General features: G+C 40.8%; 1 protein-coding gene and 20 non-coding genes across 21 annotated transcripts in view; 20 read left to right on the top strand and 1 right to left on the bottom strand.

The window, feature by feature from the left end:
- The window catches only part of LOC139470315 (uncharacterized), a 32,634-nt gene extending 28,482 nt beyond the window's left edge, over positions 1-4,152 (bottom strand). Inside the window, exon 1 of the mRNA XM_071252677.1 lies at positions 4,030-4,152. The gene's annotated coding sequence lies outside the window, so the exon portion shown is untranslated. The remainder of the gene's footprint in view (positions 1-4,029) is intronic.
- Positions 4,153-7,500: 3,348 nt separating this feature from the next.
- On the top strand, positions 7,501-7,572 carry Trnap-cgg (transfer RNA proline (anticodon CGG)). Its single transcript has one exon. It is a non-coding gene; the product is annotated as a tRNA-Pro (tRNA).
- A 637-nt stretch (positions 7,573-8,209) lies between these two features.
- Positions 8,210-8,281, top strand: Trnap-cgg (transfer RNA proline (anticodon CGG)). Its single transcript has one exon. It is a non-coding gene; the product is annotated as a tRNA-Pro (tRNA).
- A 608-nt stretch (positions 8,282-8,889) lies between these two features.
- Trnap-cgg (transfer RNA proline (anticodon CGG)) lies at positions 8,890-8,961 on the top strand. The gene has a single exon. It is a non-coding gene; the product is annotated as a tRNA-Pro (tRNA).
- A 637-nt stretch (positions 8,962-9,598) lies between these two features.
- Positions 9,599-9,670, top strand: Trnap-cgg (transfer RNA proline (anticodon CGG)). Its single transcript has one exon. It is a non-coding gene; the product is annotated as a tRNA-Pro (tRNA).
- A 640-nt stretch (positions 9,671-10,310) lies between these two features.
- Positions 10,311-10,382, top strand: Trnap-cgg (transfer RNA proline (anticodon CGG)). Its single transcript has one exon. It is a non-coding gene; the product is annotated as a tRNA-Pro (tRNA).
- Positions 10,383-10,990: 608 nt separating this feature from the next.
- On the top strand, positions 10,991-11,062 carry Trnap-cgg (transfer RNA proline (anticodon CGG)). Its single transcript has one exon. It is a non-coding gene; the product is annotated as a tRNA-Pro (tRNA).
- Positions 11,063-11,699: 637 nt separating this feature from the next.
- Positions 11,700-11,771, top strand: Trnap-cgg (transfer RNA proline (anticodon CGG)). The gene has a single exon. It is a non-coding gene; the product is annotated as a tRNA-Pro (tRNA).
- A 621-nt stretch (positions 11,772-12,392) lies between these two features.
- Trnap-cgg (transfer RNA proline (anticodon CGG)) lies at positions 12,393-12,464 on the top strand. The gene has a single exon. It is a non-coding gene; the product is annotated as a tRNA-Pro (tRNA).
- A 637-nt stretch (positions 12,465-13,101) lies between these two features.
- Positions 13,102-13,173, top strand: Trnap-cgg (transfer RNA proline (anticodon CGG)). The gene has a single exon. It is a non-coding gene; the product is annotated as a tRNA-Pro (tRNA).
- A 640-nt stretch (positions 13,174-13,813) lies between these two features.
- On the top strand, positions 13,814-13,885 carry Trnap-cgg (transfer RNA proline (anticodon CGG)). Its single transcript has one exon. It is a non-coding gene; the product is annotated as a tRNA-Pro (tRNA).
- Positions 13,886-14,493: 608 nt separating this feature from the next.
- Trnap-cgg (transfer RNA proline (anticodon CGG)) lies at positions 14,494-14,565 on the top strand. Its single transcript has one exon. It is a non-coding gene; the product is annotated as a tRNA-Pro (tRNA).
- A 640-nt stretch (positions 14,566-15,205) lies between these two features.
- On the top strand, positions 15,206-15,277 carry Trnap-cgg (transfer RNA proline (anticodon CGG)). The gene has a single exon. It is a non-coding gene; the product is annotated as a tRNA-Pro (tRNA).
- Positions 15,278-15,897: 620 nt separating this feature from the next.
- Trnap-cgg (transfer RNA proline (anticodon CGG)) lies at positions 15,898-15,969 on the top strand. The gene has a single exon. It is a non-coding gene; the product is annotated as a tRNA-Pro (tRNA).
- A 607-nt stretch (positions 15,970-16,576) lies between these two features.
- On the top strand, positions 16,577-16,648 carry Trnap-cgg (transfer RNA proline (anticodon CGG)). The gene has a single exon. It is a non-coding gene; the product is annotated as a tRNA-Pro (tRNA).
- A 640-nt stretch (positions 16,649-17,288) lies between these two features.
- On the top strand, positions 17,289-17,360 carry Trnap-cgg (transfer RNA proline (anticodon CGG)). Its single transcript has one exon. It is a non-coding gene; the product is annotated as a tRNA-Pro (tRNA).
- A 627-nt stretch (positions 17,361-17,987) lies between these two features.
- Trnap-cgg (transfer RNA proline (anticodon CGG)) lies at positions 17,988-18,059 on the top strand. Its single transcript has one exon. It is a non-coding gene; the product is annotated as a tRNA-Pro (tRNA).
- Positions 18,060-18,666: 607 nt separating this feature from the next.
- Trnap-cgg (transfer RNA proline (anticodon CGG)) lies at positions 18,667-18,738 on the top strand. The gene has a single exon. It is a non-coding gene; the product is annotated as a tRNA-Pro (tRNA).
- Positions 18,739-19,378: 640 nt separating this feature from the next.
- Positions 19,379-19,450, top strand: Trnap-cgg (transfer RNA proline (anticodon CGG)). The gene has a single exon. It is a non-coding gene; the product is annotated as a tRNA-Pro (tRNA).
- A 627-nt stretch (positions 19,451-20,077) lies between these two features.
- Positions 20,078-20,149, top strand: Trnap-cgg (transfer RNA proline (anticodon CGG)). The gene has a single exon. It is a non-coding gene; the product is annotated as a tRNA-Pro (tRNA).
- A 608-nt stretch (positions 20,150-20,757) lies between these two features.
- On the top strand, positions 20,758-20,829 carry Trnap-cgg (transfer RNA proline (anticodon CGG)). The gene has a single exon. It is a non-coding gene; the product is annotated as a tRNA-Pro (tRNA).
- The last annotated feature ends 245 nt before the right edge of the window (positions 20,830-21,074 follow it).

Here is a 21,074-nt window from a genome sequence, read left to right as displayed (position 1 = left end):
AACAGGGAAATGCCCTCTAACCTCAGTCGGAATCGGAACCGTCAAGCCTTTCAAGGAATGTATATGAGCCCGTCGTCAGTCACTAAGCTTCACTTGTAAGGATCTATAAAGCTTTTAAAGTCAACGCAGTAGAATATGAATTATGCAGAGAAACGAAAGTAAAATTTTAGCTGTTACATGACCAAATCTGGGATTTGTTCTACGAAGCGATTTTAGCAATAGGGTTGTGGTAAGTCTATGTTTAAAAAAATTGCGTTTTTAAGATTGAATTGTAATCCTTGGGACCCACCCACTGTGCTAAGTTCGTTTTGTGCACATGGTCCTCTAAGCCACCTTATTGCTACGCGACCATTACTCCTATCCTATTCTTCGAGACTAAGATCACTTTGTTGAACGGGACCTGTTTCACAAAGCGATCTTAATGCTACAATTATCATAATCCAGTTTTAAAGTATGAGAGTTACGGTCGTCTTAGCGCTAAGATCGCTATGTGGAATGGGGCTCTCGATTTTAGAACTTCAAGTTATTATTTCGTATTAGACTTATATAACATAGGTCAATAATTACCACTGGTAGGGGTTACAAATATGCCCAGTTTTTGCCAGTAAGTGTGTGAATGCTGTTTTACGCCTAAAACAATTACATCCGATCACGGCACGTGTTAAATTCGAGACAGACTAACTAAGGTTGGTAGCATGAGCACGCTATTTCAATGAGTGAGTGACTTTTATCAGTATTCCAGCAAAATCACGGCGGGGGACACCAGAATTGAGCTTCAATACCATGTGGGGAGTCGAACCCAAGCCTTCCGCGTGACGAGCGAACGCTTTAACTACTATGCTACCAATGCCATATGAGTACGATGACACACAATCAGCCAAGTTACACATTGTAATCACCCGATTTTCGTTACTCGGCTCTTACGGGTTGTATGTGGTAAAAGGAAGTGTTTCTGAACCGAAATTCCAACAATGAATGTGAAACAGGCAACCCTGCATACAGTGACCTGAATACGTTGTAAGTCGATGCTTACTGCACCCAGTGACCTCAGTACAGTGGTAGGAAGAGCGGGAGGGGCATTATTTCATTGTCAAACACCCGAAGTATAACCCTGAAATAATGTGATATTATAGTCCAACAAAAGCCATGTCAGACGGAAATATTTTTACCCTTCATCATCGTTTTTTTCGTCATTATTACCCGAACAATTGACAAACACTTGACAGGTTTCCGCTGTGTCGGACACGATTTAGGCATTATATTGTAACCTATGTTTTAGCGACATTCCATGTTTCATATATTAGTATTTCCATTTTACGACAAACACACAAAAAGCGACTTGGTATAACTTTCACCAACAAGACTCTTTTCACAAGTTTTCACCACGACGGGATCTCTGCCCAAATGTTACGTGCATATGCATGTGTATAAAATCACAAATGAATTAGAATGGAGGTTAGATCGGGGTCAAGCTCGATGACTAGGTTGACTACGTGTCATCGGATCTCGATAGCGTCATATCGATGACTTGGTAGCCTGGTCCAGATTCCTTGAGTGGGTGGGCCTGGGTGATATTAGGATTCACCACATGTTGTTCGTCGCATCATCAGTTTTGCAGTCGTTTAATGGCGGCAACGAGTTATATATGTTACACCCAATCTGTGCAACTGCCCATTGCGTGAAATGAGCAGACCATTGTTTGCACATTGCGTGCATTGGGCAAGCTGTATTGCACATTGCACATTGCATGCATTGGGCAAGCTGTATTGCACATTGCGTGCATTGGGCAAGCTGTATTGCCCATTGCATGCATTGGGCAGTTGCACAGATTCGGTGTTACATTTATACATGTAGGTATAGACCTATATCACGCTGACGGGGCACGAATGGCCCAGTAGTCTAGGGCAGGGCAATTCGCAGATGTAATACCTTGGAGAGTTCACCAAAGTGATTAACGTCTAGGATCTGCATCAGTTCGGACTTGCTTCAAGCCGACACGCCGTGATAAACTGACATACTGTTCAAGGCGGCGTTAAAACTGTGTTGAAGCATCCTAAATCTCACAAGGACTTGTTCAGATCAGGGATGCTGTTTTCAGTCATTTCAATTCCTTACCAATGCCTGTTTCACGAAGCTAGTTATAAACCCAAGCGGTTATAAAGCCATCCTGATTACAATACCAAACTGGTTAAAAGCCACCCCAGCTTGTTATAATGTCAAACTAGTTATAAAGCCATCCTTGATATGTCAAACAGGTTATAAAGCCATCCTGGTTATAATGCCAAACTGGTTAAAAAGCCACCCCAGCTTGTTATAATGTCAAACTAGTTATAAAGCCATCCTTGTTATGTCAAACAGGTTATAAAGCCATCCTGATTACAATACCAAACTGGTTAAAAAGCCACCCAGCTTGTTATAATGTCAAACTAGTTATAAAGCCATCCTTGTTGTGTCAAACAGGTTATAAAGCCATCCTGGTTATAATGCCAAACTGACGGTTATGCAAAACGTGGTATCATGTAATTGTCGCAATATGGCTAAAATACTGCCGATTCAACGTTAAATTTCAACTCACTCACTCACTCACTCTAATGCAATAAAGCGAAAATATCAACTAGGACATTGGTGGCTGACAAGTACCCACTAAAATCGAATACATTGATAACAGCATATTCAATTCACGCTGAAGTAAGTCGATCACGTGTGTTCCTGCACGATGATGATAAAGTACCCTGGATTAACTCTATCAAAACGACATCTCCAGATTAATTTATGGAAATCCTATCTACACTAGCCACCGACAGGACAACACATTGAATAGGTGCCTGCCACTGCCTGCTCGCATAAGCCAGTAATTGTGGATGTTGACAAATCAATCATGCGTTACCCATGTATTCAACGAGAACGTCATTTCAAAACGAATTCAGAACTACTCTCCCAAACCGTGATTCCATCAAGGTGGACAGAAAAGGACTTTTGCCTGTACCATTTAATTGGTGTCCACATAACAATGCCTTACCCTATCAAACGGTCTAACCATAAGACGTTAAGGTATAGTACTTCTTGTTACCCTGTCTGGCGTTCGGCATGAAGGGGCTAAAACAGGGACTGGTCGGCTCGGAGTCAGTATACTGTGTTTGAGTGGTGTATTCATGTTAAACTGCGACATGGTATCTCAGTGAGCTAGCACTATAAAATCGGCATTGATCTGGACCAGAGCAAGCAGCCACACACACACACACACACACACACACACACACACACACACACACACACACACACAAATATGACCCAGCAAATATGACAGGTAATGTGCCGGGTTTTAAAAAACTTCCTTTGTACGCTCTCTTAGATGAAGAACCCACACGTGAATTCACTGTCGAAGGCAGCGTATAACGATATACGGTCCGCAACCAACCACAATGAGTCACGGGTAGATATACGGAAATACAGACACAATGCACAGATCTTTTGGGGCTCCTATAACAAATGTGTAGTTATATAAACTGCACCCTGAACAATCCCATGCTGTTTACAATGAACACTCCGAAAGCAAATGTAATACACAACTGGACCTACATTCATCAAGTGTACATATACAGTTTTTGGGGGAAAAGGGGAGAAAGAATGGCGAGTGGTATCAGAAGCACTACCACACAACATGCCAGATGAATTCAAATCTTAATCCCAATGCAATTTGCGTTTCGAAGTCGTTATTATTTAAAACACACTAAGTATTGAGTTTTCACTTTTGATCTACACTTCTGCCCCCACAAGCACACGTTTACATGCAAATTATTTATTCATTGAACATGTTAAATTATTCCACAAAATCTTCGTCCAATTAGAAATCACTCCAACGATATAATACACAGTAACAATCTTCTTATACGTTGTAAGTTCACAACTAAAACTCGTGTCAACGAAAATCAATTTCATACCAATTTCAAAATATCGTCTGCTAATGTAGCTTTTCCGTTTAACAAATTGCTACTAAACTAAAGACAGTTGATAAATTCGTAAACTTACCAGGCTTGATATATATATCCCAGTAAAATCCACCACTTGGGCTGAATTGTGCTCGTTCTGTTTGAAAGTCGGTGTCACTTGATAGCCAGTCACCCTCACCGCGAGCAGACGGCAATGCGAGTAAACTGTAAAACTTCGGCCGTGGTGTCTCCGCCGGATCGCCCACGCTCATCGCCGGGGATACCCCGTCCCATATGAAACAGGTGTTTTGGTCGGGGCTAGTCTTTCTGCGTCACCAGCCCTAACCGAGAACAAACGCTACTTCTCGCCACACCTGTTTGTATAACATCAGTTATGGAACGCCATGAATTTAGTCTAGTAAGGGGAGGTAACTGCTGAAGGGCCAGGTATGATTTCACGTCGTGAACGAGAGTGCTTCATTGAACCGGTGAAGAAACAGTATATTATCCATTGAATACTTACTCAATGGAATATTTTAAATAGCGTGTGATTTTCAGGTCTGCCGGACCCAATGAGCACGGTGTATAAGAGGGCCACAATGGAACTCATCGACTCAGTAGTGTTCAAGGATTCATCCTCAGGTTTTAATAGAGACGATCGAAAGAGAAGATAGTGACACCTTCATTGAATCGTGTTTGGCCAAATAATACACAATTGTATCCGTTTTTTCTCAACTATCTTGAAACCACACAACCGCACTAGACATAGTGTTCCACTAGGCAACAGTTAAGTGAGTGAGTGAGTTGGGTTTAACGGCGCTTTGAACAGTGTTTCTAGCTATATCACATCGTGTCAGCTTCATGTAGGAGGAAAGCCCGAAGTGATGCAGGTCTCAGACATTTACCACTTTGGTGAAACCCACGAGTATGGGCATGGTGCTGGCAAACGTAGAAACCTAATCGGGGCGAACCGAGATTCGAACCCACAATCATAGGTTCCTGGCGTGCCTAAGGGGCGGAACTCTGCACAGCGACTGGGCAACCCTTGCCCCCACAGTTATGTAATAGATATATTAATTCAAAATATTTTTAGATATGCAAGTCTATAAAAGTGTGTAAGTCTAGATTACTAAATAATGAAGAAAGTCTCTGGGCTCCTTTTTTAATTATATTTTATTAAGATATTTTAACAACTGGGTTTTTTCTGTAAAATTTGTTCATTTCAGAGACGAGATGTTAGTCTAGGCTACTATCTGCCCCTTCAATAGGCTAATACTAATCGCATAGCAAAATCTATAGTTTGCATATTGTAGGAGTCTGGGGATTTAGGGTGCATTTCGAAGTATATGAATAATATGTTTCTTGTTCATGTAAAGTTTTGAAATGTCTTCATTATCATTTGTGAGTGAGTATGTTTTTAACAATATTCTATCCATAGCATGGTGGTAAATGAACCCTTTAAACCACAAGGCTACCCCGGCCTTCTTTTTTACTAAATCTGCAAACAATTACCTACTAATCCGTCGTCTAAACCAACTGCACAGATCGATACTCATGATGTCAATCACTGGGTTGTCTGGTTCAGACTCAATTATTTACCGACCGCCGTCATACAGCTGGAATATCTCGGAGTGCCGCGTTAAACAAACAAACAAACAAAGGGACAACTTGTTCTTATTGTTGATAAAATCTAGAAAATATGATTTAAACTAATAATTTTTGCCTTGGAGACTTTTGCAAGTCTAGACTGTCCTGTGCAACGTTTACTGTACTCCCGTCCCGATAGACACTGCATTGTCTGACACTTTACTTGAATATTTATGTCAAGTCCGTGAGTTTTTGACTCGATGAGTCGGTCGTCCCGCCGGCTGCCCTCAAACACAATGACCTGGGTTTAAAACTCGATGTACCGTTGCATGCAGATGTTTCTAACTTGATGATGTTTGTTTATATATATGGTATTATGAGCGTGAGCGTCGGGTGACGTCATTGATAACCGTTATGTCATGTATTAATGCGCCACCACGATCAAGAGAATAGACATAAAACGTCCATTCGATCCTAAAAAAGTTGCGATTTTAGGTGAGGTGAAATGGGGTTTAACGTCGCGTCCAAGATTATTGAACTTATATAGCGACGTGCATGTACGTGTGTGTGTTTGTGTGGCTGCTTGTACTAGTCGGGACTGATGCCGATGTATAGTGCTAGCTCACTGAGATACCATGCCGCAGTTTAACACGAATACCCCACTCAGACACAGTATACTGACTCCGAGCCGACCAGTCCTTGTTTTAGCCCCATAATGCCGAGCGCCAGACAGGGTAACAACAAGTACCATCTTTTAACGTCTTTTGGTATGACGCTCCGGGCGGACGCTCTACCCTTAGACCACGGAGGCGGTCATTGCGATTTTAGGGTGTGTAAGAAACATATTATCGATCGTTAGATACGTTATCAACCAACTCGTGGTAAGATAAATCTGACACACACTCGTGTAGTAATCTCTGTTTACAGTCAAAAACTGGCTTCTACTTGTGATATCACTTGGAGATATCGCTACAGTGAACTTGCATCGCAATGCTTTTCAGACCACTGTGACGTCATCGGTTATCATGACGTCACAGCTCAAATATATCACGACTTGTTGATAAAAGTAAAAATATCCCCGGCAAGTCTTGGATAGTTGTAAGTTTTATCAAATCGTCGTAATATATCTGATATATTTGACACTAGGTTGAGATTCCCTTTACACATACATAGTCCGACTAAACGTACCTGCTTCATGTAAATCACAGTTAAACCGTTGGTTTGGAACAAAACAATAAAGTGTCTCTCGCTTCACATTTTTTGTGAATGGAAAATATCAACGCCAGAGTATAGATTATTCGCCGAAACAGATTACATTGCTCACAAAAAGCAAAAGACCGGTGAATTATTTCTAAACGAATGCTATGATGTGACCTCAACATGTTTACTGCTGGTCGTTTATAACGACAAAGTAGGCCTGTCTGAAGACCAGTAACCCGTCCGAGCCTTTGTCAAGCGGTGATTCATTTGCCCTGTGACGTCACATCGAGGGAAATCGCAATCCCAGCTGAGAACACGCCCAAAAATGTTTATTAATAGAAGTTGACAAATATGCGGGCATGCCACATCAGACTAAAGGGAGGTAACTATGATCTTATATATCTCGGCTTGTTTAATTTAACTGACGATAGGTATGTACATGCAAGCTGTCCATTTTTATATCAAAGACCTCAGAAAGTCAGGTATGGCATAATACAGTGAGATATGCTGATCAGCTGCCAAATGGCTACACAAAAGTTGTTTTTTTTGTTTATTTTAATCAAACTTCATCAGGAAAGGGTAATTGAAGTAACTCCCCAAAAAACAAAATGACCCTCTTTGATAAAACGTAAGCCAGAAGAACGTGATTTAGTTCAAGCGCAAAGATGCTCGTTTCGGTTGCTGCGGTTTCGAATCCAATAGGAGCCCATGAAATTCCTTTGTGATAAATAAGCCTTATTTGGAAAGGATTCAGATTTGAATATAATTGCCATATCTAATATCCGGCTCGTTGGTCTAGTGGTATGATTCTCGCTTCGGGTGCGAGAGGTCCCGGGTTCGACTCCCGGACGAGCCCAAACTTTTGGCAAAAGCATTTTGTAGCTGAAATGCTTCTCCTGTCAGTCCCAAGAGATGAAGAAGCATCAGCTTGGAATCTCTCGACGATGCTTGTTTGTCTTAAAGCATCCTTTGCCAACCGATTACAGTAGAAATGTACACTATATAAATGTCTTTTATATTTGTTTAACACTGAGAAGTAAACCGTACGTTCATCGAAACAATTTATCAATTGACTTGTCGTCCTTGGGAATGTGGTTTCCTTTTTGAAGCAGAAAAGTGAGTTGAAGGCGAATGTTAAAATTAAGTTACATCATAACCCAAGCCCATTCTTTGCGTTTTGCCAGTTCTCTTGTGCAATGAAGTGAGGCTCCCAAGCCTTAAGGTGTGCCTAAATGTTGCTTGATGTTTTCCTCTGTGAAATAAAGTATTGTAGTAAGATGCATAGTGTAGCTTTGCTTACATAAGAGAGCGATTGATGAATAATGAAATGTACAGAGAGAGTGATTTTTAGCACGACCAAAGTGTTCAGATGATGGGTATTCCAAGCATGCGGATGAAGGTAAAGTGTTTCAATTGATTAAATGAAGAAGAAATGAGGTCAGATGATATGCTGAGACTGCGATAGAATGTCGAAGAGCTTGCAGTTGGAGAGCGGCTCGTTGGTCTAGTGGTATGATTCTCGCTTCGGGTGCGAGAGGTCCCGGGTTCGACTCCCGGACGAGCCCAAACTTTTGGCAAAAGTATTTTGTAGCTGAAATGCATCTCCTGTCAGTCCCAAGAGATGAAGAAGCATCAGCTTGGAATCTCTTTGTACTTAAGCATCTTTTGTCAACTGATTACTTTGGAAATGTACACTATGTCTTTTGCATCTTTTTGTCACTGAGAAGTAAACCTTGCGTTCATGGAAGCAATTTAGCAATTGATTTGAAGGTCTTGGGACGTGGTTTGTTTTTTGAAGCAGAAAAGTGGGTTGAAGGCGAATGGTAAAAACGGATTTGAATAAGTTACATCATAACCAAGTCCATTCTTTGCGTTTTATCAGGCTCGCAAGCCTTAAGATGTGCCTAAATGTTTCTTGAGTTTGTCCTTTCATGAAATACTGTATTGCATTGAAGTAAATGCACGATGCATGTTCATTACATAAGGGGAAATTAATTAATAATATATTGTATAGAGAGATTTATTTTGAGCATTGTCAAAGTGTTTAGATGATGGGTATTCCAAGCATGTGGATGAAGGTAAAGTGTTTCAATTGATTAAATGAAGAAGAAATGAGGTCAGATGATATGTAGAGACTGCGACAGGAACGTCGATAAGCTTGTCATAGATGTGCGGCTCGTTGGTCTAGTGATATGATTCTCGCTTCGGGTGCGAGAGGTCCCGGGTTCGACTCCCGGACGAGCCCAAACTTTTGGCAAAAGTATTTTGTAGCTGAAATGCTTCTCCTGTCAGTCCCAAGAGATGAAGAAGCATCAGCTTGGAATCTCTCGACGATGCTTGTTTGTCTTAAAGCATCCTTTGCCAACCGATTACAGTAGAAATGTACACTATATAAATGTCTTTTATATTTGTTTAACACTGAGAAGTAAACCGTACGTTCATCGAAACAATTTATCAATTGACTTGTCGTCCTTGGGAATGTGGTTTCCTTTTTGAAGCAGAAAAGTGAGTTGAAGGCGAATGTTAAAATTAAGTTACATCATAACCCAAGCCCATTCTTTGCGTTTTGCCAGTTCTCTTGTGCAATGAAGTGAGGCTCCCAGGCCTTAAGGTGTGCCTAAATGTTGCTTGATGTTTTCCTCTGTTAAATAAAGTATTGTAGTAAGATGCATAGTGTAGCTTTGCTTACATAAGAGAGCGCTTGATGAATAATGAAATGTACAGAGTGATTGATTTTTAGCACGACCAAAGTGTTCAGATGGTGGGTATTCCAAGCATGCAGATGAAGGTAAAGTGTTTCAATTGATTAAATGAAGAAGAAATGAGGTCAGATGATATGCTGAGACTGCGATAGAATGTCGAAGAGCTTGCAGTTGGAGAGCGGCTCGTTGGTCTAGTGGTATGATTCTCGCTTCGGGTGCGAGAGGTCCCGGGTTCGACTCCCGGACGAGCCCAGACTTTTGGCAAAAGCATGTTGTAGCTGAAATGCATCTCCTGTCAGTCCCAAGAGATGAAGAAGCATCAGCTTGGAATCTGTGGGCGATGATTCTTTGTACTTAAGCATCGTTTGTCAACTGATTACTTTGGAAATGTACACTATGTCTTTTGCATCTTTTTATCACTGAGAGGTAAACCTTGCGTTCATGGAAACAACTTAGCAATTGATTTGAAGGTCTTGGGACGTGGTTTGTTTTTTGAAGCAGAAAAGTGGGTTGAAGGCGAATGTTAAAAACGGATTTGAATAAGTTACATCATAACCCAAGCCCATTCTTTGCGTTTTGCCAGTTCTCTTGTGCAATGAAGTGAGGCTCCCAAGCCTTAAGGTGTGCCTAAATGTTGCTTGATGTTTTCCTCTGTGAAATAAAGTATTGTAGTAAGATGCATAGTGTAGCTTTGCTTACATAAGAGAGCGATTGATGAATAATGAAATGTACAGAGAGAGTGATTTTTAGCACGACCAAAGTGTTCAGATGATGGGTATTCCAAGCATGCAGATGAAGGTAAAGTGTTTCAATTGATTAAATGAAGAAGAAATGAGGTCAGATGATATGCTGAGACTGCGATAGAATGTCGAAGAGCTTGCAGTTGGAGAGCGGCTCGTTGGTCTAGTGGTATGATTCTCGCTTCGGGTGCGAGAGGTCCCGGGTTCGACTCCCGGACGAGCCCAAACTTTTGGCAAAAGTATTTTGTAGCTGAAATGCATCTCCTGTCAGTCCCAAGAGATGAAGAAGCATCAGCTTGGAATCTCTTTGTACTTAAGCATCTTTTGTCAACTGATTACTTTGGAAATGTACACTATGTCTTTTGCATCTTTTTGTCACTGAGAAGTAAACCTTGCGTTCATGGAAGCAATTTAGCAATTGATTTGAAGGTCTTGGGACGTGGTTTGTTTTTTGAAGCAGAAAAGTGGGTTGAAGGCGAATGTTAAAAACGGATTTGAATAAGTTACATCATAACCAAGTCCATTCTTTGCGTTTTATCAGGCTCGCAAGCCTTAAGATGTGCCTAAATGTTTCTTGAGTTTGTCCTTTCATGAAATACTGTATTGCATTGAAGTAAATGCACGATGCATGTTCATTACATAAGGGGAAATTAATTAATAATATATTGTATAGAGAGATTTATTTTGAGCATTGTCAAAGTGTTTAGATGATGGGTATGCCAAGCATGTGGATGAAGGTAAAGTGTTTCAATTGATTAAATGAAGAAGAAATGAGGTCAGATGATATGTAGAGACTGCGACAGGAACGTCGATAAGCTTGTCATAGATGTGCGGCTCGTTGGTCTAGTGGTATGATTCTCGCTTCGGGTGCGAGAGGTCCCGGGTTCGACTCCCGGACGAGCCCAAACTTTTGGCAAAAGTATTTTGTAGCTGAAATGCTTCTCCTGTCAGTCCCAAGAGATGAAGAAGCATCAGCTTGGAATCTCTCGACGATGCTTGTTTGTCTTAAAGCATCCTTTGCCAACCGATTACAGTAGAAATGTACACTATATAAATGTCTTTTATATTTGTTTAACACTGAGAAGTAAACCGTACGTTCATCGAAACAATTTATCAATTGACTTGTCGTCCTTGGGAATGTGGTTTCCTTTTTGAAGCAGAAAAGTGAGTTGAAGGCGAATGTTAAAATTAAGTTACATCATAACCCAAGCCCATTCTTTGCGTTTTGCCAGTTCTCTTGTGCAATGAAGTGAGGCTCCCAAGCCTTAAGGTGTGCCTAAATGTTGCTTGATGTTTTCCTCTGTGAAATAAAGTATTGTAGTAAGATGCATAGTGTAGCTTTGCTTACATAAGAGAGCGCTTGATGAATAATGAAATGTACAGAGTGATTGATTTTTAGCACGACCAAAGTGTTCAGATGGTGGGTATTCCAAGCATGCGGATGAAGGTAAAGTGTTTCAATTGATTAAATGAAGAAGAAATGAGGTCAGATGATATGCTGAGACTGCGATAGAATGTCGAAGAGCTTGCAGTTGGAGAGCGGCTCGTTGGTCTAGTGGTATGATTCTCGCTTCGGGTGCGAGAGGTCCCGGGTTCGACTCCCGGACGAGCCCAGACTTTTGGCAAAAGCATTTTGTAGCTGAAATGCATCTCCTGTCAGTCCCAAGAGATGAAGAAGCATCAGCTTGGAATCTGTGGGCGATGATTCTTTGTACTTAAGCATCGTTTGTCAACTGATTACTTTGGAAATGTACACTATGTCTTTTGCATCTTTTTATCACTGAGAGGTAAACCTTGCGTTCATGGAAACAACTTAGCAATTGATTTGAAGGTCTTGGGACGTGGTTTGTTTTTTGAAGCAGAAAAGTGGGTTGAAGGCGAATGGTAAAAACGGATTTGAATAAGTTACATCATAACCAAGTCCATTCTTTGCGTTTTATCAGGCTCGCAAGCCTTAAGATGTGCCTAAATGTTTCTTGAGTTTGTCCTTTCATGAAATACTGTATTGCATTGAAGTAAATGCACGATGCATGTTCATTACATAAGGGGAAATTAATTAATAATATATTGTATAGAGAGATTTATTTTGAGCATTGTCAAAGTGTTTAGATGATGGGTATGCCAAGCATGTGGATGAAGGTAAAGTGTTTCAATTGATTAAATGAAGAAGAAATGAGGTCAGATGATATGTAGAGACTGCGACAGGAACGTCGATAAGCTTGTCATAGATGTGCGGCTCGTTGGTCTAGTGGTATGATTCTCGCTTCGGGTGCGAGAGGTCCCGGGTTCGACTCCCGGACGAGCCCAAACTTTTGGCAAAAGTATTTTGTAGCTGAAATGCTTCTCCTGTCAGTCCCAAGAGATGAAGAAGCATCAGCTTGGAATCTCTCGACGATGCTTGTTTGTCTTAAAGCATCCTTTGCCAACCGATTACAGTAGAAATGTACACTATATAAATGTCTTTTATATTTGTTTAACACTGAGAAGTAAACCGTACGTTCATCGAAACAATTTATCAATTGACTTGTCGTCCTTGGGAATGTGGTTTCCTTTTTGAAGCAGAAAAGTGAGTTGAAGGCGAATGTTAAAATTAAGTTACATCATAACCCAAGCCCATTCTTTGCGTTTTGCCAGTTCTCTTGTGCAATGAAGTGAGGCTCCCAGGCCTTAAGGTGTGCCTAAATGTTGCTTGATGTTTTCCTCTGTTAAATAAAGTATTGTAGTAAGATGCATAGTGTAGCTTTGCTTACATAAGAGAGCGCTTGATGAATAATGAAATGTACAGAGTGATTGATTTTTAGCACGACCAAAGTGTTCAGATGGTGGGTATTCCAAGCATGCGGATGAAGGTAAAGTGTTTCAATTGATTAAATGAAGAAGAAATGAGGTCAGATGATATGCTGAGACTGCGATAGAATGTCGAAGTGCTTGCAGTTGGAGAGCGGCTCGTTGGTCTAGTGGTATGATTCTCGCTTCGGGTGCGAGAGGTCCCGGGTTCGACTCCCGGACGAGCCCAAACTTTTGGCAAAAGTATTTTGTAGCTGAAATGCATCTCCTGTCAGTCCCAAGAGATGAAGAAGCATCAGCTTGGAATCTGTGGGCGATGATTCTTTGTACTTAAGCATCGTTTGTCAACTGATTACTTTGGAAATGTACACTATGTCTTTTGCATCTTTTTATCACTGAGAGGTAAACCTTGCGTTCATGGAAACAACTTAGCAATTGATTTGAAGGTCTTGGGACGTGGTTTGTTTTTTGAAGCAGAAAAGTGGGTTGAAGGCGAATGTTAAAAACGGATTTGAATAAGTTACATCATAACCCAAGCCCATTCTTTGCGTTTTGCCAGTTCTCTTGTGCAATGAAGTGAGGCTCCCAAGCCTTAAGGTGTGCCTAAATGTTGCTTGATGTTTTCCTCTGTGAAATAAAGTATTGTAGTAAGATGCATAGTGTAGCTTTGCTTACATAAGAGAGCGATTGATGAATAATGAAATGTACAGAGAGAGTGATTTTTAGCACGACCAAAGTGTTCAGATGATGGGTATTCCAAGCATGCAGATGAAGGTAAAGTGTTTCAATTGATTAAATGAAGAAGAAATGAGGTCAGATGATATGCTGAGACTGCGATAGAATGTCGAAGAGCTTGCAGTTGGAGAGCGGCTCGTTGGTCTAGTGGTATGATTCTCGCTTCGGGTGCGAGAGGTCCCGGGTTCGACTCCCGGACGAGCCCAAACTTTTGGCAAAAGTATTTTGTAGCTGAAATGCATCTCCTGTCAGTCCCAAGAGATGAAGAAGCATCAGCTTGGAATCTCTTTGTACTTAAGCATCTTTTGTCAACTGATTACTTTGGAAATGTACACTATGTCTTTTGCATCTTTTTGTCACTGAGAAGTAAACCTTGCGTTCATGGAAGCAATTTAGCAATTGATTTGAAGGTCTTGGGACGTGGTTTGTTTTTTGAAGCAGAAAAGTGGGTTGAAGGCGAATGTTAAAAACGGATTTGAATAAGTTACATCATAACCAAGTCCATTCTTTGCGTTTTATCAGGCTCGCAAGCCTTAAGATGTGCCTAAATGTTTCTTGAGTTTGTCCTTTCATGAAATACTTTATTGCATTGAAGTAAATGCACGATGCATGTTCATTACATAAGGGGAAATTAATTAATAATATATTGTATAGAGAGATTTATTTTGGGCATTGCCAAAGTGTTTAGATGATGGGTATTCCAAGCATGTGGATGAAGGTAAAGTGTTTCAATTGATTAAATGAAGAAGAAATGATGTCAGATGATATGTAGAGACTGCGACAGGAACGTCGATAAGCTTGTCATAGATGTGCGGCTCGTTGGTCTAGTGGTATGATTCTCGCTTCGGGTGCGAGAGGTCCCGGGTTCGACTCCCGGACGAGCCCAAACTTTTGGCAAAAGCATTTTGTAGCTGAAATGCTTCTCCTGTCAGTCCCAAGAGATGAAGAAGCATCAGCTTGGAATCTGTGGGCGATGATTCTTTGTACTTAAGCATCTTTTGTCAACTGATTACTTTGGAAATGTACACTATGTCTTTTGCATCTTTTTATCACTGAGAAGTAAACCTTGCGTTCATGGAAGCAATTTAGCAACTGATTTGTATGTTTTGGGACGTGGTTTGTTTTTTGAAGCAGAAAAGTGGGTTGAAGGCGAATGTTAAAAACGGATTTGAATAAGTTACATCATAACCCAAGCCCATTCTTTGCGTTTTGCCAGTTCTCTTGTGCAATGAAGTGAGGCTCCCAAACCTTAAGGTGTGCCTAAATGTTGCTTGATGTTTTCCTGTGTGAAATAAAGTATTGTAGTAAGATGCATAGTGTAGCTTTGCTTACATAAGAGAGCACTTGATGAATAATGAAATGTACAGAGAGAGTGATTTTTAGCACGACCAAAGTGTTCAGATGATGGGTATTCCAAGCATGCAGATGAAGGTAAGGTTTTTCAATTGATTAAATGAAGAAGAAATGAGGTCAGATGATATGCTGAGACTGCGATAGAACGTCGAAGAGCTTGAGGTTGGAGGGCGGCTCGTTGGTCTAGTGGTATGATTCTCGCTTCGGGTGCGAGAGGTCCCGGGTTCGACTCCCGGACGAGCCCAAACTTTTGGCAAAAAATGCTGAAATGCTTCTCCTGTCAGTCCCAAGAGATGAAGAAGCATCAGCTTGGAATCTCTTTGTACTTAAGCATCTTTTGTCAACTGATTACTTTGGAAGTGTACACTATGTCTTTTGCATCTTTTTATCACTGAGAAGTAAACCTTGCGTTCATGGAAGCAATTTAGCAATTGATTTGAAGGTCTTGGGACGTGGTTTGTTTTTTGAAGCAGAAAAGTGGGTTGAAGGCGAATGTTAAAAACGGATTTGAATAAGTTACATCATAACCCAAGCCCATTCTTTGCGTTTTGCCAGTTCTCTTGTGCAATGAAGTGAGGCTCCCAAGCCTTAAGGTGTGCCTAAATGTTGCTTGATGTTTTCCTGTGTGAAATAAAGTATTGTAGTAAGATGCATAGTGTAGCTTTGCTTACATAAGAGAGCGACTGATGAATAATGAAATGTACAGAGAGAGTGATTTTTAGCACGACCAAAGTGTTCAGATGATGGGTATTCCAAGCATGCAGATGAAGGTAAAGTGTCTCAATTGATTAAATGAAGAAGAAATGAGGTCAGATGATATGCTGAGACTGCGATAGAACGTCGAAGAGGTTTAGGTTGGAGGGCGGCTCGTTGGTCTAGTGGTATGATTCTCGCTTCGGGTGCGAGAGGTCCCGGGTTCGACTCCCGGACGAGCCCAAACTTTTGGCAAAAGCTTTTGTAGCTGAAATGCTTCTCCTGTCAGTCCCAAGAGATGAAGAAGCATCAGCTTGGAATCTCTTTGTACTTAAGCATCTTTTGTCAACTGATTACTTTGGAAATGTACACTATGTCTTTTGCATCTTTTTATCACTGAGAAGTAAACCTTGCGTTCATGGAAGCAATTTAGCAATTGATTTGAAGGTCTTGGGACGTGGTTTGTTTTTTGAAGCAGAAAAGTGGGTTGAAGGCGAATGTTAAAAACGGATTTGAATAAGTTACATCATAACCAAGTCCATTCTTTGCGTTTTATCAGGCTCGCAAGCCTTAAGGTGTGCCTAAATGTTTCTTGAGTTTGTCCTTTCATGAAATACTGTATTGCATTGAAGTAAATGCACGATGCATGTTCATTACATAAGGGGAAATTAATTAATAATATATTGTATAGAGAGATTTATTTTGTGCATTGCCAAAGTGTTTAGATGATGGGTATTCCAAGCATGTGGATGAAGGTAAAGTGTTTCAATTGATTAAATGAAGAAGAAATGATGTCAGATGATATGTAGAGACTGCGACAGGAACGTCGATAAGCTTGTCATAGATGTGCGGCTCGTTGGTCTAGTGGTATGATTCTCGCTTCGGGTGCGAGAGGTCCCGGGTTCGACTCCCGGACAAGCCCAAACTTTTGGCAAAAGCATTTTGTAGCTGAAATGCTTCTCCTGTCAGTCCCAAGAGATGAAGAAGCATCAGCTTGGAATCTCTGGGCGATGATTCTTTGTACTTAAGCATCTTTTGTCAACTGATTACTTTGGAAATGTACACTATGTCTTTTGCATCTTTTTATCACTGAGAAGTAAACCTTGCGTTCATGGAAGCAATTTAGCAACTGATTTGTATGTTTTGGGACGTGGTTTGTTTTTTGAAGCAGAAAAGTGGGTTGAAGGCGAATGTTAAAAACGGATTTGAATAAGTTACATCATAACCCAAGCCCATTCTTTGCGTTTTGCCAGTTCTCTTGTGCAATGAAGTGAGGCTCCCAAACCTTAAGGTGTGCCTAAATGTTGCTTGATGTTTTCCTGTGTGAAATAAAGTATTGTAGTAAGATGCATAGTGTAGCTTTGCTTACATAAGAGAGCACTTGATGAATAATGAAATGTACAGAGAGAGTGATTTTTAGCACGACCAAAGTGTTCAGATGATGGGTATTCCAAGCATGCAGATGAAGGTAAGGTTTTTCAATTGATTAAATGAAGAAGAAATGAGGTCAGATGATATGCTGAGACTGCGATAGAACGTCGAAGAGCTAGAGGTTGGAGGGCGGCTCGTTGGTCTAGTGGTATGATTCTCGCTTCGGGTGCGAGAGGTCCCGGGTTCGACTCCCGGACGAGCCCAAACTTTTGGCAAAAGCATTTTGTAGCTGAAATGCTTCTCCTGTCAGTCCCAAGAGATGAAGAAGCATCAGCTTGGAATCTCTTTGTACTTAAGCATCTTTTGTCAACTGATTACTTTGGAAGTGTACACTATGTCTTTTGCATCTTTTTATCACTGAGAAGTAAACCTTGCGTTCATGGAAGCAATTTAGCAATTGATTTGAAGGTCTTGGGACGTGGTTTGTTTTTTGAAGCAGAAAAGTGGGTTGAAGGCGAATGTTAAAAACGGATTTGAATAAGTTACATCATAACCCAAGCCCATTCTTTGCGTTTTGCCAGTTCTCTTGTGCAATGAAGTGAGGCTCCCAAGCCTTAAGGTGTGCCTAAATGTTGCTTGATGTTTTCCTGTGTGAAATAAAGTATTGTAGTAAGATGCATAGTGTAGCTTTGCTTACATAAGAGAGCGACTGATGAATAATGAAATGTACAGAGAGAGTGATTTTTAGCACGACCAAAGTGTTCAGATGATGGGTATTCCAAGCATGCAGATGAAGGTAAAGTGTCTCAATTGATTAAATGAAGAAGAAATGAGGTCAGATGATATGCTGAGACTGCGATAGAACGTCGAAGAGGTTTAGGTTGGAGAGCGGCTCGTTGGTCTAGTGGTATGATTCTCGCTTCGGGTGCGAGAGGTCCCGGGTTCGACTCCCGGACGAGCCCAAACTTTTGGCAAAAGCTTTTGTAGCTGAAATGCTTCTCCTGTCAGTCCCAAGAGATGAAGAAGCATCAGCTTGGAATCTCTTTGTACTTAAGCATCTTTTGTCAACTGATTACTTTGGAAATGTACACTATGTCTTTTGCATCTTTTTATCACTGAGAAGTAAACCTTGCGTTCATGGAAGCAATTTAGCAATTGATTTGAAGGTCTTGGGACGTGGTTTGTTTTTTGAAGCAGAAAAGTGGGTTGAAGGCGAATGTTAAAAACGGATTTGAATAAGTTACATCATAACCAAGTCCATTCTTTGCGTTTTATCAGGCTCGCAAGCCTTAAGGTGTGCCTAAATGTTTCTTGAGTTTGTCCTTTCATGAAATACTGTATTGCATTGAAGTAAATGCACGATGCATGTTCATTACATAAGGGGAAATTAATTAATAATATATTGTATAGAGAGATTTATTTTGTGCATTGCCAAAGTGTTTAGATGATGGGTATTCCAAGCATGTGGATGAAGGTAAAGTGTTTCAATTGATTAAATGAAGAAGAAATGATGTCAGATGATATGTAGAGACTGCGACAGGAACGTCGATAAGCTTGTCATAGATGTGCGGCTCGTTGGTCTAGTGGTATGATTCTCGCTTCGGGTGCGAGAGGTCCCGGGTTCGACTCCCGGACAAGCCCAAACTTTTGGCAAAAGCATTTTGTAGCTGAAATGCTTCTCCTGTCAGTCCCAAGAGATGAAGAAGCATCAGCTTGGAATCTCTGGGCGATGATTCTTTGTACTTAAGCATCTTTTGTCAACTGATTACTTTGGAAATGTACACTATGTCTTTTGCATCTTTTTATCACTGAGAAGTAAACCTTGCGTTCATGGAAGCAATTTAGCAACTGATTTGTATGTTTTGGGACGTGGTTTGTTTTTTGAAGCAGAAAAGTGGGTTGAAGGCGAATGTTAAAAACGGATTTGAATAAGTTACATCATAACCCAAGCCCATTCTTTGCGTTTTGCCAGTTCTCTTGTGCAATGAAGTGAGGCTCCCAAACCTTAAGGTGTGCCTAAATGTTGCTTGATGTTTTCCTGTGTGAAATAAAGTATTGTAGTAAGATGCATAGTGTAGCTTTGCTTACATAAGAGAGCACTTGATGAATAATGAAATGTACAGAGAGAGTGATTTTTAGCACGACCAAAGTGTTCAGATGATGGGTATTCCAAGCATGCAGATGAAGGTAAGGTTTTTCAATTGATTAAATGAAGAAGAAATGAGGTCAGATGATATGCTGAGACTGCGATAGAACGTCGAAGAGCTAGAGGTTGGAGGGCGGCTCGTTGGTCTAGTGGTATGATTCTCGCTTCGGGTGCGAGAGGTCCCGGGTTCGACTCCCGGACGAGCCCAAACTTTTGGCAAAAGCATTTTGTAGCTGAAATGCTTCTCCTGTCAGTCCCAAGAGATGAAGAAGCATCAGCTTGGAATCTCTTTGTACTTAAGCATCTTTTGTCAACTGATTACTTTGGAAGTGTACACTATGTCTTTTGCATCTTTTTATCACTGAGAAGTAAACCTTGCGTTCATGGAAGCAATTTAGCAATTGATTTGAAGGTCTTGGGACGTGGTTTGTTTTTTGAAGCAGAAAAGTGGGTTGAAGGCGAATGTTAAAAACGGATTTGAATAAGTTACATCATAACCCAAGCCCATTCTTTGCGTTTTGCCAGTTCTCTTGTGCAATGAAGTGAGGCTCCCAAGCCTTAAGGTGTGCCTAAATGTTGCTTGATGTTTTCCTGTGTGAAATAAAGTATTGTAGTAAGATGCATAGTGTAGCTTTGCTTACATAAGAGAGCGACTGATGAATAATGAAATGTACAGAGAGAGTGATTTTTAGCACGACCAAAGTGTTCAGATGATGGGTATTCCAAGCATGCAGATGAAGGTAAAGTGTCTCAATTGATTAAATGAAGAAGAAATGAGGTCAGATGATATGCTGAGACTGCGATAGAACGTCGAAGAGGTTTAGGTTGGAGAGCGGCTCGTTGGTCTAGTGGTATGATTCTCGCTTCGGGTGCGAGAGGTCCCGGGTTCGACTCCCGGACGAGCCCAAACTTTTGGCAAAAGCATTTTGTAGCTGAAATGCTTCTCCTGTCAGTCCCAAGAGATGAAGAAGCATCAGCTTGGAATCTCTTTGTACTTAAGCATCTTTTGTCAACTGATTACTTTGGAAGTGTACACTATGTCTTTTGCATCTTTTTATCACTGAGAAGTAAACCTTGCGTTCATGGAAGCAATTTAGCAATTGATTTGAAGGTCTTGGGACGTGGTTTGTTTTTTGAAGCAGAAAAGTGGGTTGAAGGCGAATGTTAAAAACGGATTTGAATAAGTTACATCATAACCAAGTCCATTCTTTGCGTTTTATCAGGCTCGCAAGCCTTAAGGTGTGCCTAAATGTTTCTTGAGTTTGTCCTTTCATGAAATACTGTATTGCATTGAAGTAAATGCACGATGCATGTTCATTACATAAGGGGAAATTAATTAATAATATATTGTATAGAGAGATTTATTTTGGGCATTGCCAAAGTGTTTAGATGATGGGTATTCCAAGCATGTGGATGAAGGTAAAGTGTTTCAATTGATTAAATGAAGAAGAAATGATGTCAGATGATATGTAGAGACTGCGACAGGAACGTCGATAAGCTTGTCATAGATGTGCGGCTCGTTGGTCTAGTGGTATGATTCTCGCTTCGGGTGCGAGAGGTCCCGGGTTCGACTCCCGGACAAGCCCAAACTTTTGGCAAAAGCATTTTGTAGCTGAAATGCTTCTCCTGTCAGTCCCAAGAGATGAAGAAGCATCAGCTTGGAATCTCTGGGCGATGATTCTTTGTACTTAAGCATCTTTTGTCAACTGATTACTTTGGAAATGTACACTATGTCTTTTGCATCTTTTTATCACTGAGAAGTAAACCTTGCGTTCATGGAAGCAATTTAGCAACTGATTTGTATGTTTTGGGACGTGGTTTGTTTTTTGAA

Source organism: Haliotis cracherodii, unplaced genomic scaffold, assembly GCF_022045235.1.
Source record: "Haliotis cracherodii isolate W230 unplaced genomic scaffold, xgHalCrac1.p SCAF_20, whole genome shotgun sequence".
NCBI classification, from domain to species: domain Eukaryota; kingdom Metazoa; phylum Mollusca; class Gastropoda; order Lepetellida; family Haliotidae; genus Haliotis; species Haliotis cracherodii.
This window is presented reverse-complemented; position numbering and strand designations above follow the sequence as displayed.